A 13163-nucleotide genomic window follows, 5' to 3' on the forward strand; every position below is an offset into this window, starting at 1 on the left:
GGGTTCAAAAAACGACGAAGTGTTTCGGAAAAAGGCAGGTAGTGCCCCTGTGCTTCGCTATGCTCGTTTTGGCCATAATCATGGCGATAACAGATAGCTGCAATCTGGCATGGATATATTAATTAAGCCGACAAAGTCTTACAATAAAATCTAATAATTTAATTTTTTAGGGTACCTCCCCTACACGTAAAGAGGGGGTGATTTTTGCTTTAATCCTACAATAGTGTGGGGTATTGTTGGAAGGGTCTTTCAAAACTAATAGCGGTCTTCAAGAAAAAATGATTTGTGAAATTGTGCCCCCCTCCCCCCTCTAACTTTTGAACCATAGATCCAAAAAAATGAAAAAAAAAATCGTGGAAATACTTAGAGCTTAAGAAAGACATTAAATGAAAGCTCGCGGACATGATCAGTTTGTTTTTGAGTTATCGCAAAAAGTATCCCCTTCATAGTAATAAAGACTTACCGTTAAACGTTATTACGCCAAATTAAATGGGTTGTTAAAGTTATTTGGCATTATTCATGTAAATAAGCTAAAATTAAATATAAAAATTGCTTATTTTACTAATTTTGGCAGTTTTATAACGAAAGAGTAAAAATTACTTTAAAAAAAAACAACGGGAGTGCCGGCAGAAGTGAAAACTTGAATATTAACGTTGTGTATTTTGGATATTTTGGAGAAATTAAGTAGAAGTTTTATAAAAAGAGATAATTCTCTATTATACCTACGTAAATAAATTTGAGTGTGGAAGATATTTTGCGAATTTTAGTGTTAATATATAACATATACAGAGTAATTCATGAGACGTGAGCAGGACTACAGTAGGCTGTAGTCCTGATGCTCACGTCTCATGAATTACTTGTGTAGGCACAATCAGTAAATGTTAATGAATCGGGTTTAGAAAATGTGCGCAGGCTAATAGAATATTTGGATTTCGCGCCTTTTTCTACTGGCAGAGTGGTTTTACCGGCTATACCATGTACTTAAGTTTAAGCTTAGTTTTAGGATAGGTAGGTTACCTACCATAAAAAAATTGTACGCCCTAGCAGGCAACTGTTGACACGTATAATGTAAAAATAGACCACCTTTGTATGTACACAGTTATACAATAAAATTCTATTCTATTCTATTCTAATCGTTCACCATCATATTAAGTAAAACGATCACGCTTTTTTGCCATTATTTAACTTTTTGGTAAAGAATAATTTGAGTGTCTACAATCATGGACACCCAACAACACAAAGATACAATACAACACAATTAACAAAGATTAAACCTCTTTAACCGTTATGACAGCACTTTGATTATGAAGAAAATAAAATGTCACACTTGAATGAGTTACGATTTTTCAAAAGTAACCAGGCTTCGATGACATTCAATTTGCACGTCACCATGATGCCACGTGTCCGTCTTACGAATTTTCAATCTGACGGTCACGTAACCCTGACGCGAGTTTAACATTTTTTCCCCATCACAAAAAGTGCACAGCGCCGCTAAAGAAGTTTTCACTTCAAAAAGTAAGAGGCAATCCCGCTAATTTTATATTCATATTTATATTCAAATTCGTTTATTGCACTCATGTACAATGCATTATGTCTAGGACCAATTACTATCCTAAACTTTTTCATGCTTTAATACACAAAATCACCTAAATGTTTTTCGCTATGGGATATTCATCTTTAGACATGCAAAGTCTTCGATTGCAAGTAAATCCGAAGGGAAAAAAATCATGGCCATACTATTCTATTACTTAAATTAGGTACTACTGATTATGCAAATTTGCCCATTTATTTAACTCGGGTGAAAGGTACCATTTCATCCCTTGGTTACTAATAGCTCCAGTTTAGCTTATTGTGACGGAAGTGTAACTACGGAAACCTATACTGAGCATGGCCCGACATGCTCTTGGCCGGTTTTTATGTTGAATTTTCACACGTTTCAACTAAGGGCAAATGCCATGAATAAATCCACACGGAAACGTAAACTATTTTTGAAAGTCTAGGGCAGACTAACCAAACCTTTAAAAGATCAAAGTTTTCTCGATAGAAAAAAATCAGTCTAATTTTCAGTCAAAAGTAAGTATTTTGAGAGTCTTCTTCAACCTAGCGTTTTCCCGGCCTAGCGCCAGAGTCCGCTTCGCAGTATATTTTCAGAGTAATTGAGATAAAAGGTAAAAACCCGCGCGTTAGCCTATTTTTGCGTCGCAAATTTCACGTAGCGCGCCATATACTTTCTTCCCTTCTAATTTCTTGGCTTTGCACCCCCTTTTAAACGCGTCAAGGCCAATCAATGCTACGTTTGCTACGCGTAGCCCGTACCATTAGTTTTCGTAGGATTGGATCATTTATTTATTGGGTTTGAGATATAGTTTTACATAGGGCGCAAAGTTGTTGTTTAACTCTTCGTGCTAATATTGATACCCGAGTAAGCGAAAGATTCGTAAAGTGGAAACTTGCTAATAGCACTATAAATCAAATCCAAATGACTCTTAAATATGTGTCATTCAAAATCATCATTTAAAAGTCATTCCACCAGCTAACATGAGGAAACAACTTAGAATTCGCATCATTACTTTGCCACTCTTGTGGATAAAATGCAGCTTTCTCAAAGGTTTTTGAAGAAAAAACGACGAGCCTTTACGAGCTGATGTGGGTAAAAATTATTTAATGAACATACTATGTAGATAATCAAGAATTTACTTATCTTTTGAGGTAACAAAGGCATATCGTAAGCTGTCACGTCACTAGTTTACTTTTAACTCACAATTTCCGCAGGTTTAATGTCGAAACTGTCACCCCAACTAACATAACTTTCCCCAAAACTATTTCGAAAACGAAACTATAAGTTCGGTCGGCTATCACTGGTTCTCTATCCTTAACTGGAGCACCTATCTAATTACCTACGTCGGTACATAAGCCGGCTTTATTACGGGACCGACGTAAAAAAATATACCCCGAAAAAGCAAGGGGGAAAAAGAGGGAGTGATTCCCTCCTCTAACAATACAAAGCCAATGTAAAAGCAGCTTTATGCTACAAAAACAAAGCATTGGCTAGGGAGCCGATTAGAACAAATTTGATCACATTTTGACATCTATCGTTCGTACTTAGGTATATATTGGTGCAATAAGCAAGATATAACAGTCAAGGTATTAAATGTCGACACAGCCAAAAATATGAACACACTAAATTAACGTATGGGCAATAAGGTCGTGTATAACAACATATTTTTGGCACTTTACCCGTGTCGATATTTAATACCTTGACTGTATCTATTGGTGGTGGCGAAGAATCGAGATGCGCCGCGCGTAATGATAAGCGTAATTTCATTACACATTACTCATTATTTATTATGTTTATGTATATCAATATTTAACAAATCAATAGCCTCGTGCCGTCCAATGTACAATACATTGTATAAAGTGACACTCAGCATATGTAACTGCCCGTACTTTACAAATTAAATTAGAGCTAAACGCCCAGTGTAGGTACAATACGCTGTACATGAAAGTTTATCAGATTTCACCTAGAGGTCGTGAATGGTCAATCAATCTTTAAGTATTATGGCTCCATCGATATTGTCGATGATTCCGCCAACGTCAAGGTTTAGGAAGGCACGTGCTTTATGAAGACAATTGGCCGGTGAATATCCACGGTGCAGTTCACTCAAATGAGAATCGAATGTAGATCTACCTACTACCAGGACAAAACAAACATATGTATATTATTAAAACTAACTATACCAGTTATTGTTTTTTATGTGTTTAGCTAAAACGTACACAAAAGCCGTGTCACCGCACCGCTCGCTGTCGGCAGGGTCCGCATCCTCACACCTTAGAACCTAAATGGTCGCGTATTGTGCGGTTCAAGAGGAATTTCCTCCCGCGGACGCTCCGGCTGTGGAATGAGCTCCCTTCCGAGGTTTTCCCGAGGGTCTACAGTATGGGTTTCTTCAAAAAAGGAGTGTACAGGTTTTTAAAGGGTCGGCAACGCGCATGTAACACCTCTGGAGTTGCAGGCGTCCATAGGCTGCGGTGACTGCTTACCATTAGGCGGGCCGTATGCTTGTTTGCCACCGCCGTGGTATAAAAAAAGGGGAGGTAAGTAATGTTAGGAGCAAATTAATTTTAAACGGACGGAAATTTTAGGGGGAAGGATGTCATATAAGGGAGTGGCGAGACGATTATAATCCCAAAATACGTGTTCGAGAGTATCCTCCGCCTGACCACATTCACGTGAATGGTCGGTTCAGTGGCTACTATTTTGACGGCTGACGTTTGACAGATATTCACAGACAAATTGTTGACTTTCGCAATTATTCAAACATGCCGCCGCATATACATGCCGCCATCCATTGCGCACATGGGAATATAATCTTGATTTTTTTTTTTTTACAAAGACACTTATAACTATTTTTATCTTTTAATCGTAAGACTTACATTGCTGTAATAAAAATACGTATTATAGTGTAAGGTTATTTTTTGAGATTTTTTTCTAGGTCTACGTGTTGATTTACTTGTTGAATCCAAGCTGTAAGACTTTTTAACATAATAACATTTGCGATCCTGAATACCAACTGCCATGATGAATCAAATATTTACAGTCCTAGTGAAAAATTAAGTTACGAAGAAAGTGATACTGAAACACAGTAAACACACAATAACTTTGATGAATAAAAAGGATATTAAGTTTTATATTAAGCAATTGTGAAAGCATTTATCAGAGCTTGTTATCAAAAATTTTAGTGTCAGATATGAGTGTTAAAATACAAAAAAAATTTTTTTTTCAACAAAATAAATGTTAGTGATTTTTTTCAACAATGAAAAATATATATTTTTCGACTTACGTTGCTAATTAAGTAACAATTAAAGAAGAAAAATAATAGTCAGAGGCTGCGCTATAGAAATAGTTTATTACGTGCCTTAAAGTTTAATAAAAGTTGATTCAATATAAAAGGTATGATGCTTGAACATAAAAGGTATTGGAAAAAGTTGCAATTCTTATCAAGCGTGACAATAATTTACCGCGTGTTCAATTATGCAGAAGGCACAGCACGGGGTAGGAAGGTGGCGACAGAGGGTGGCAGGGGCGAGCGGCCCGAATAGCCTCTGACCCATTTACAGAGGGAACTGGCTCAGTCACTGGGACTTCAGTATCCTATTAGGCCCTCATTACACTGCTCATATTTTGTACTTAGTGACTATTAAATTATTCTGGATGGGAATGTCACGTAAAAAGCTCTACGAGTGTAATAATGACGCACTTTGAAGTTTTAGTATTAATGAGAAGCGATCTTTCTTAATTTCTGTTTCATAATTTACAAGATCTGAAATGTTCTTTTGAATGAAATTTAATCATACTATAAAAATGGATACCTAAGATATTTTTTTATTAATTTCTACGCTGTTTTTTATATCAATGCCGTTAGCGTGCATATAAACGCAAAAAGTAGGTATCTCAGAAACGGTTTTTAGATTTTAAATAAAAATCACTGCTCGATTGTAAGAATGGCATACAATTTGACTAAGAAACTACGCTTTGAACGGTTTAATGACAGCCAGAGTAACGTGTTTAAAATGTAGCGATTTTCAGAGGCAACATTGAGTAAGGAAAGTGTAAACGGACCTAAGTTGATTGCGCTCGCGCCCGCTCGCCAGCATAGCAATGCCTTGACCTATAAACTCGTGACTCTGCAGGGAACATTTTATCAGGCACATATTGTGGGAAAAAATGCAAATGAACGCAAGGCGAATAGGATTATAAAGTTACATTGTATGTTTTTATATACATATATAGTAATAAGTGATATGGTACCAGTTAACCCTTTTCCAGGCCACACCAATCTAGGTACAAGGTATTCCCAAAAAAATCAAATAGGTATATACCAATAAATCCAGCTTTGATGATTCATTTGAAGACAAGTCACATTTCCCGAAAGTAAAATCTAATCTGAACCTTAAATCGAAATGCTTAAGTTGAAATTCTATTGGCGCCTATGTGGTCGATAAATCGTACTATGCCTGCTGGAAAAGGGTTAACATACACTACCCATACACCTGGCTGCGTGTGTGGCCGAGGGATCCTCTCTTGTATAGGTAGGACTATAGAGCCTCGAATGCTAGTATCGTAACCGGAATGCTGCTTAAACATCTGACACAGATGATAATAAACATACTAGTTAACAAATTAATAATAAGTTTATTGCAGTTATAACAAAGTACATACAAGTAAAGACAAAGTGGTACAGTTGTAAAGTATATATTTTATCATCTTAAAGATTATTCCCGTATAGTCATTATAGTCTACACTCAAAATAAAGCGTAACGTTTTTTTACCTCAGGGCGCGTAGCCAACGTGTCAATCGTTAACGCTCCGTAGCGTGGCATAGTCATCTCTCTCTATCACTCTGCCATGTTAGCGCGACAGTGACCGCTGCCTTTCGTTCGCTCCTGGGGGCCTACCGTGGTACCGTGAAAACGGAAATTCGCAAATTTCGGGGATCTTTCTCTTTTACTCGCATTAAGACGTAATTAGAGTGACAGAGAAAAATGCCCGCAATTGACGAACTTCGATTTTCGCGGTTATAGCTCTGAGCGTTAACGATTGGCACGTTGGCTACACGTCCAGCAGCTCCAACTGGCGTACTTTGCTGTTAGCAACCACTTTATACAAAAAAAAAAAACATTTATTGTGTAATGGATACTGCATGTTCCTCAATCTACGAGCAGAGCGACCATTGACGTTCACGAGACTTTATAATACATTTCCATTAATCACGTCAACAAAATAAAAATGTCTTATTATTTTAAGTATTTTATAATTAGGTGAAACTCTCAACGTCTAATATTGACAATAATGTTGTTGTACATGATGGTCATAATATATAGGTAGGTACCTATTAAGCTCTTTCCTCTACTTTGCTGTATCTCATTGCTAAGTTACTATTTATATGCATTAGAAGCTACGCATTTCCTCGGTATATCACTTCTAATAATATAAAAAGCCGTGAAGACACTGGGTCGAGTATAATAGCAGTAAAGTTAGTAGTTAAGTACTGTATTGCGATATAGAGGCACGAACGTGCCGCGAGTACGGCGCGCCACTAACTTTTGATTTGGATTCCCTCAGGAGCCACTGGACGTTTGAAGTTAATAACGGGGCTAACGTGGGAACTTGCTTACTACCACAATACGCACATACGAATTGAACAAAAAAAAAAACGTTTTCAACGTACTTCCTATTATCCCTTGAAAAAAACAGAACTAAAATCAAGTAAAATAAGTGCGTTTAATTTAAACATTATGGGAAAAAAATTATGGTGTGTTGCACGTACCCACAGATTCGTTAATCTTGGTTGGATAATCTATTTTAACATTGTCAACATGATTTAAATCGAAAATTAAGTAAGTATGATACGAAAATTCATGAATTACTGGTTGGTGAACATTTTTGTATAAAAATGGTCATAATTAAATAGTAAGATACGATTTATTTTAATATATGTCATAAATATATTAAATCAATTCAGTGTAAACAGTTCCTAACGTCGCTCACCACAAGCGAACATGCTGGCACATAAGCAATATGTAGAGTTGAGTACATATTCGTAGCGCATACCCGACAGAACTAGTACACAGTGTCCGTGCTTTCACGTCGGGGCGACACAAACGTCGATGCCTGTCAGAATTAACCACACGGCGGCAATTACACGAGCAACAAACACTTTTGAGATTGGAAAAGGTACAGGGGAGAATATAACGTATATGTAGTTTGTCAACACAAGACCTGGGAATATGATTGCTAATTTTTATAAATTGGTGGGCATTATCGAGGCAGTTCATTAATACAAGACAGGCAATCCCTGTTCTGTAGGGCTAAGATGGTTGGCTCTTTATCATTTGTCACCATGCCTGTGACGTTTTACCAAATATGTAAGCGCGAAAGTGACGGGCATAGTGACAGGTGATAAAAATGAAACCATGCTGCCACCGCTGGCCTAGATATATTCGACATAAAATAAAATAATAAACTAAAGTTCAGAGTACGACGCGGCCGCTTCGTCGACCTAAACCGACAAAATTTGTTGCCAACATCTCCAGCGAGAGGTTTCTCTGTCTGTCATCGACCGATATTTGAGATACGCAAACGTAGGTACATTTGAGGGAAAAAAAATGGTTATCGCAAAATAATATTTAGTACCTAAACTACAAATGATACAGGTATGCTTAAGTTAACCTATTTGAATATTATCGACACATATTTTGTAAATAGAGTCAGTATGCTAATTCCACGCTCTGATGATCTGCTTTGTCGAGTGCCGAGCACAGGCATGATCGCGACGTTAATTGCCATCGCGGTGATTAACGACTTCATACGGTTTAAGTAGGTATAGTGTGCTTTCGGAATTGTACAACACTGTGGTTAATAGTGTAGTTTAAATTCACTTGGTAATAATGAAATTTTCCATCTATACTCAAATCTGACCCAAATACAGGCCATATAGGTCAAAGAGCATATATAGGTATTTAACGACTATTAAAATTGAATGACACTTGACAAGTTGACGTTGTGTAATTCGTACAATATTAAATTCGAACTTATCGAATAGATCGTCAGTTATCCTTTATAAGGATTTTTTTTTTTTTCAAAAATATAATAGATAAAGAAAGCCGAACAAACTTAAGGCAATTTCATTAACAGGAAATTTACCTTATTTGGTTATTATCTTTGACTTTTTACAAAATAATTATTTAACTAGGTTAGCAACATCGGGATAAGTCTGTTTTGGCACGCGCAACTAGAACAATTGATGTTGATATATCCGATCGATGTTAATGTTGTTGTTTATGTTCGCTTAGACAGCTGCCTCCTGGAGCAGTGCGGTGACATGAATTCATCCTCTGTTATCACCCGCGGGGAAACAGCTGTCAAATCCGCTCAATACTTATGAGATTATCTCGGTCGCCAACAATGAGGTAGGCAAATGAACAAACCCTAACGGGAATCATGCTGCTGTAACTAAACGGTTAATAATTCTACGAGGTACTTAATGCAAGTAGAACAATATCCTAATAGCCCGCTCCTTAAACAAAGCGCACGCCGTATTATGGCGTTCACAATAGCTATACCGGTACCATAAAGAGAGAGTTAAAGTGGTGAGCGAGCAGGTCCCGGGCGCTTCCAGATCGGGCGAGGAAAGTTGTGAAAACATTGCGGCTCGCCGGGCGGAGGCAACGGAGCGCAGGGGCGGGGCTGCATCGATTCGCTGCATGCCAGACACCGGGCTCAGCTCACGGCTGCTGCTGCCCCCACGGCCGGCATAATGTTGCGTGAAATTTGCGCCCCCATTGTTACCTTACAACTAGCCATCCGACCACAGACGAGCGCTTTTATAGAACGCGGACCCCGATGCTCCATGGAGCGAACTCCTATTGATGTTTTGAATCACGCGCCACGTAAAGGGAACTGTGTTTACGGTCTCTTCATTTAAGCGTGGGAAACCCTTCATTATCTGCACTCGTACATTTTTCGCCGAGGGCACACAGTTAATGGCTTCAGCAGCGCGCAATGAAGCTATAAATCACATTTAATACCACGACTCATAAACGCCGCAGAGCCGCAGTCCCGAGCGGCCAGCGAGTACTGATACGAAACAGAAACAACATCAAAGTCGCAGCCCTCCGACCCGAATTAAAAGTTATCAAAGTATTCGATATATAACCTTCTATATTACAGTTAAAACCGAACACTTTACTTTCACCGACATTGAAACCGATATTTAAAGATTGTAGGTAGTGCGTAGGAACATTCTATTAATGGCGAAAAACATTTGTAGCAACTACAAATTTTGCGTACTTAGAGATTTATAATTTTTGTTTTATATTATTGGTCAACTATAGTAAACTATTTAAACGCACATTCTGTACCCCTAGTGTAACTTTGATCGACATCATAACGTGACGAACGCGTTTGCGTTAAGTCTCATTTTGTATAGGATTTTGAGTTTCCAAAACGTCCCGCTTGGCGCGCTCTTTGAAATCCAATACAAAATGAGACTAAACGCAAACGCGTACGTCACGTTTGGAAATCGAATTTATTTACACTAGGGGTACAGATACGTCCTATATACGATTCATGTACGTACCCACTGACCTTTTCACTTTCACTATACCTATGACGCTCTCGTAAATAAGTATAAGTATGCATACTAGACGAGGAATTGTTACATGCCAACTGTTAATTGTTACTTGCTCTGTGGATTACGCACGTATCATTTAGAGTATTTATTTAACTAGAAGCTAAAGAGTTAAATCTTCTAATGAACACTCAAAAAGTACCTATATTTCAGATTCAGATTCAGAACTTTATTCATAAAATTATAGTATATTATTGCAGAGGCCGGGAAAGGGCAACTCGTGGATGAGTTTTGATTTCGATATATATATATATATATATATTAGAATTAAGATAGATAATAGAACATACTTGTAGAATTGGATTAGCCCTCCGGGAGCGGCATTCGAAATTGTTTATTGTTTTCTCTTTAAATCTCATATTGACATCACTCGCACCAATGTAGCTGACTGCTGCAGCAGAGAGAAGCATTGCTATTTGAATGATATCTGTTCTTAGATCCAGAATAATCTTTATTTCGTCAAACAGAAGACCAATTTCAAAATCTGTGGGACTGGCTTCACACTCTAAAAAGTAATCCATCTTATTAGTTAAGTACCGACTAGTTTTCCAATAGTTTGTAATTAGATAACAGTTAGGCACGATAACAGCCTAATGACGACGTAATTGCTCATTCAGACGAGAGTTCCCCGCAGCAATATACCGCTTAAGGCAGCGGCGTCCCTTGGGTCCGGTTCATAAAGAATGTATCATTATAGTCGTGCCTTTGTGGAAGATGCATCTTAACATTGATATATTGCTGACGGAGAGGGATTAGATTACCTTTGCTTTCCTTTAGGTAATATTACCGATGTGTAGAGATGAAGCGTCGGTAAATATGTTAAAATTATAGCGTTAAATACTTCCCTGTTCTACTTAACGCGGATTAAAATCTGTATGTTATGTTATGAGAGCTTCATAAAGGAAACGCAGATTAGGACTGTTTATTGTTGAAACAGCGAAATTACTTCCCCACTTTGGTAACATAGTGAACGTGGGAATACATACTTGATATGTAAGTATTATGAAGACTTTAACTAAACTTACTGCTGTTACTAAATTAAGTACCGGCAAAGTAAGAGCGAGGAAAACTGTAAAAAATCGGCCAAGAGCATATCGGGCCATGCTCAGAGTAGGGTTCCGTAGTTACTCTTCCGTCACAATAAGCTAAACTGGAGCTTAAAGTATAGTAGATTATTAACCAAGGGATGAACTGTGGATAGTACGTTTTTTTACTATGAAGGGGAAACTTTTTGCGATAACTGAAAAACAGCTAAACTGATCATGTCCGCTATAGTTTTCATTTAATGTCTTTCTTAAGCTCTACTTCCACGATTTTTTTCATATTTTTTTAACCTATGGTTCAAAAGTTAGGGGGGGGGACAAATTTTTTTTTTTCTTTCGGAGCGATTACCTCCGAATATATCCACATTATCAAAAAATGTTTGTTGAAGACCCCTATTACTATTAGTTTTGAAAGACCTTTCAAACGATATCCCACACTGTAGGGTTGAAGCAAAAAAAACCTTTCACCCCCACTTTACGTGTAGGGGAGGTACCCTAAAAAAAATTAGATTTTATTCTACGACTTGGTCAGCTTTATTGATTTATATATCCATGCAAAATTTCAGCTTTCTAGCACTAACGACCACGGAGCAAAGCCTCGGACAGACAGACAGACAGACAGACGGACATGGCGAAACTATAAGGGTTCCTAGTTGACTACGGAACCCTAAAAAGTGTCAATCATGATTACTAGACTATACTATACTATACTGGACTATCAATAATAATGACATTCATATTACAGATTTCCCATTACAGAACAATGGCGTTCCGTACTTTTGGGAGGCGTGCGCGGAGCCGAAATTAACACATAGAGGAGCTTCTGATACTTTAATGAAATGTAAGGGGTACACCGAGCGGACGCTGACCTTGCCCGTGTCATGGGATGCACGTAGAAGCAGCACCCACCGGGGTGTAAGGACTATTGCGAGTTGATGGAATCTACTTAAAATGAACTAGGCTATTGGGTGAAAGCGATGGACTAAATAATGAGCTATGGGGTAGAAAACCGAACGCCTGCCTAATAAAATGCCCAATTTTATTTTAGGCAGAGGGTGAGTCGCCCCTACAAGATGGGCCCTCACATAATGCAACATCTATGATAGCGCAAGGGCAACACCGGTGTGAGGGTAGAAAGGTGTCACTGGACTTTAGACATACGATTAGTATAGCCAACTTGTCACTTATGTTTTCACATCTACCCTCGAAAACCTAGCTCTCGCAACTCCACTCTGGGCGGCCGTCTAAGGCAAGCTAGAGGCAGAGAGTCCTGTTCCACTCAGGCACCCACCCACCTTCGGGTAACAGAACTTCCCAGGAGCCCTCGGGTACGTGGGATCATATTAATTAATTTCATTGCACACTTTCATTTCAACGGATAGTGTCTAGCCCGCAATATATATATAGCTAGAGGTACCTACTTCAAAATAATGCAATACCTAATCGTGTTTACCTATAATAAATTCCTTACAATTACTGCAAGCGTATAACAATGCATATCGGAGGCGAAGACAAGATAATTTAAAATACACCGGCTATCTAAATTTAATATACACCGTGGTTTTTTCCATTAATTTCATGGTGCATTCCTGTATTCAAATTAACTCCATTTCGAATATAATAAATATTTTTTTTACAAGTGATATATATATATAAATTATAAAAAAATTAACTATGCCATTTAATTTCCTTAAACGTAGGTACTTACTCATACCCCGAAGTTAACGGAATTCAATAAAAACACGGTGTATAAGTAAGTATCACTCCCAAGTCGTGAGAGTCAGAATCGCGGGTGTACCTAAATAAAATTAAATGAAAACCATACCTACCATATTTTTGTACCTAATTTGTACTATTTAGTACCTCGTTTAAAAAAAATTGTACCTCACGGTACGTAAAGTTATCATCAAAAAACAGGTCACCCGCCATC

The 13163-nt window shown here is 37.9% G+C and overlaps 1 protein-coding gene across 1 annotated transcript in view; it reads right to left on the bottom strand.

The window, feature by feature from the left end:
* LOC133523507 (dipeptidase 1-like) overlaps positions 1–13163 on the bottom strand; it is a 47375-nt gene that overhangs the window by 2466 nt on the left and 31746 nt on the right. The window lies entirely within an intron of this gene.

The sequence above is a fragment of the Cydia pomonella genome, chromosome 12 (genome assembly GCF_033807575.1).
Source record: "Cydia pomonella isolate Wapato2018A chromosome 12, ilCydPomo1, whole genome shotgun sequence".
Taxonomy (NCBI): Eukaryota; Metazoa; Arthropoda; class Insecta; order Lepidoptera; family Tortricidae; genus Cydia; species Cydia pomonella.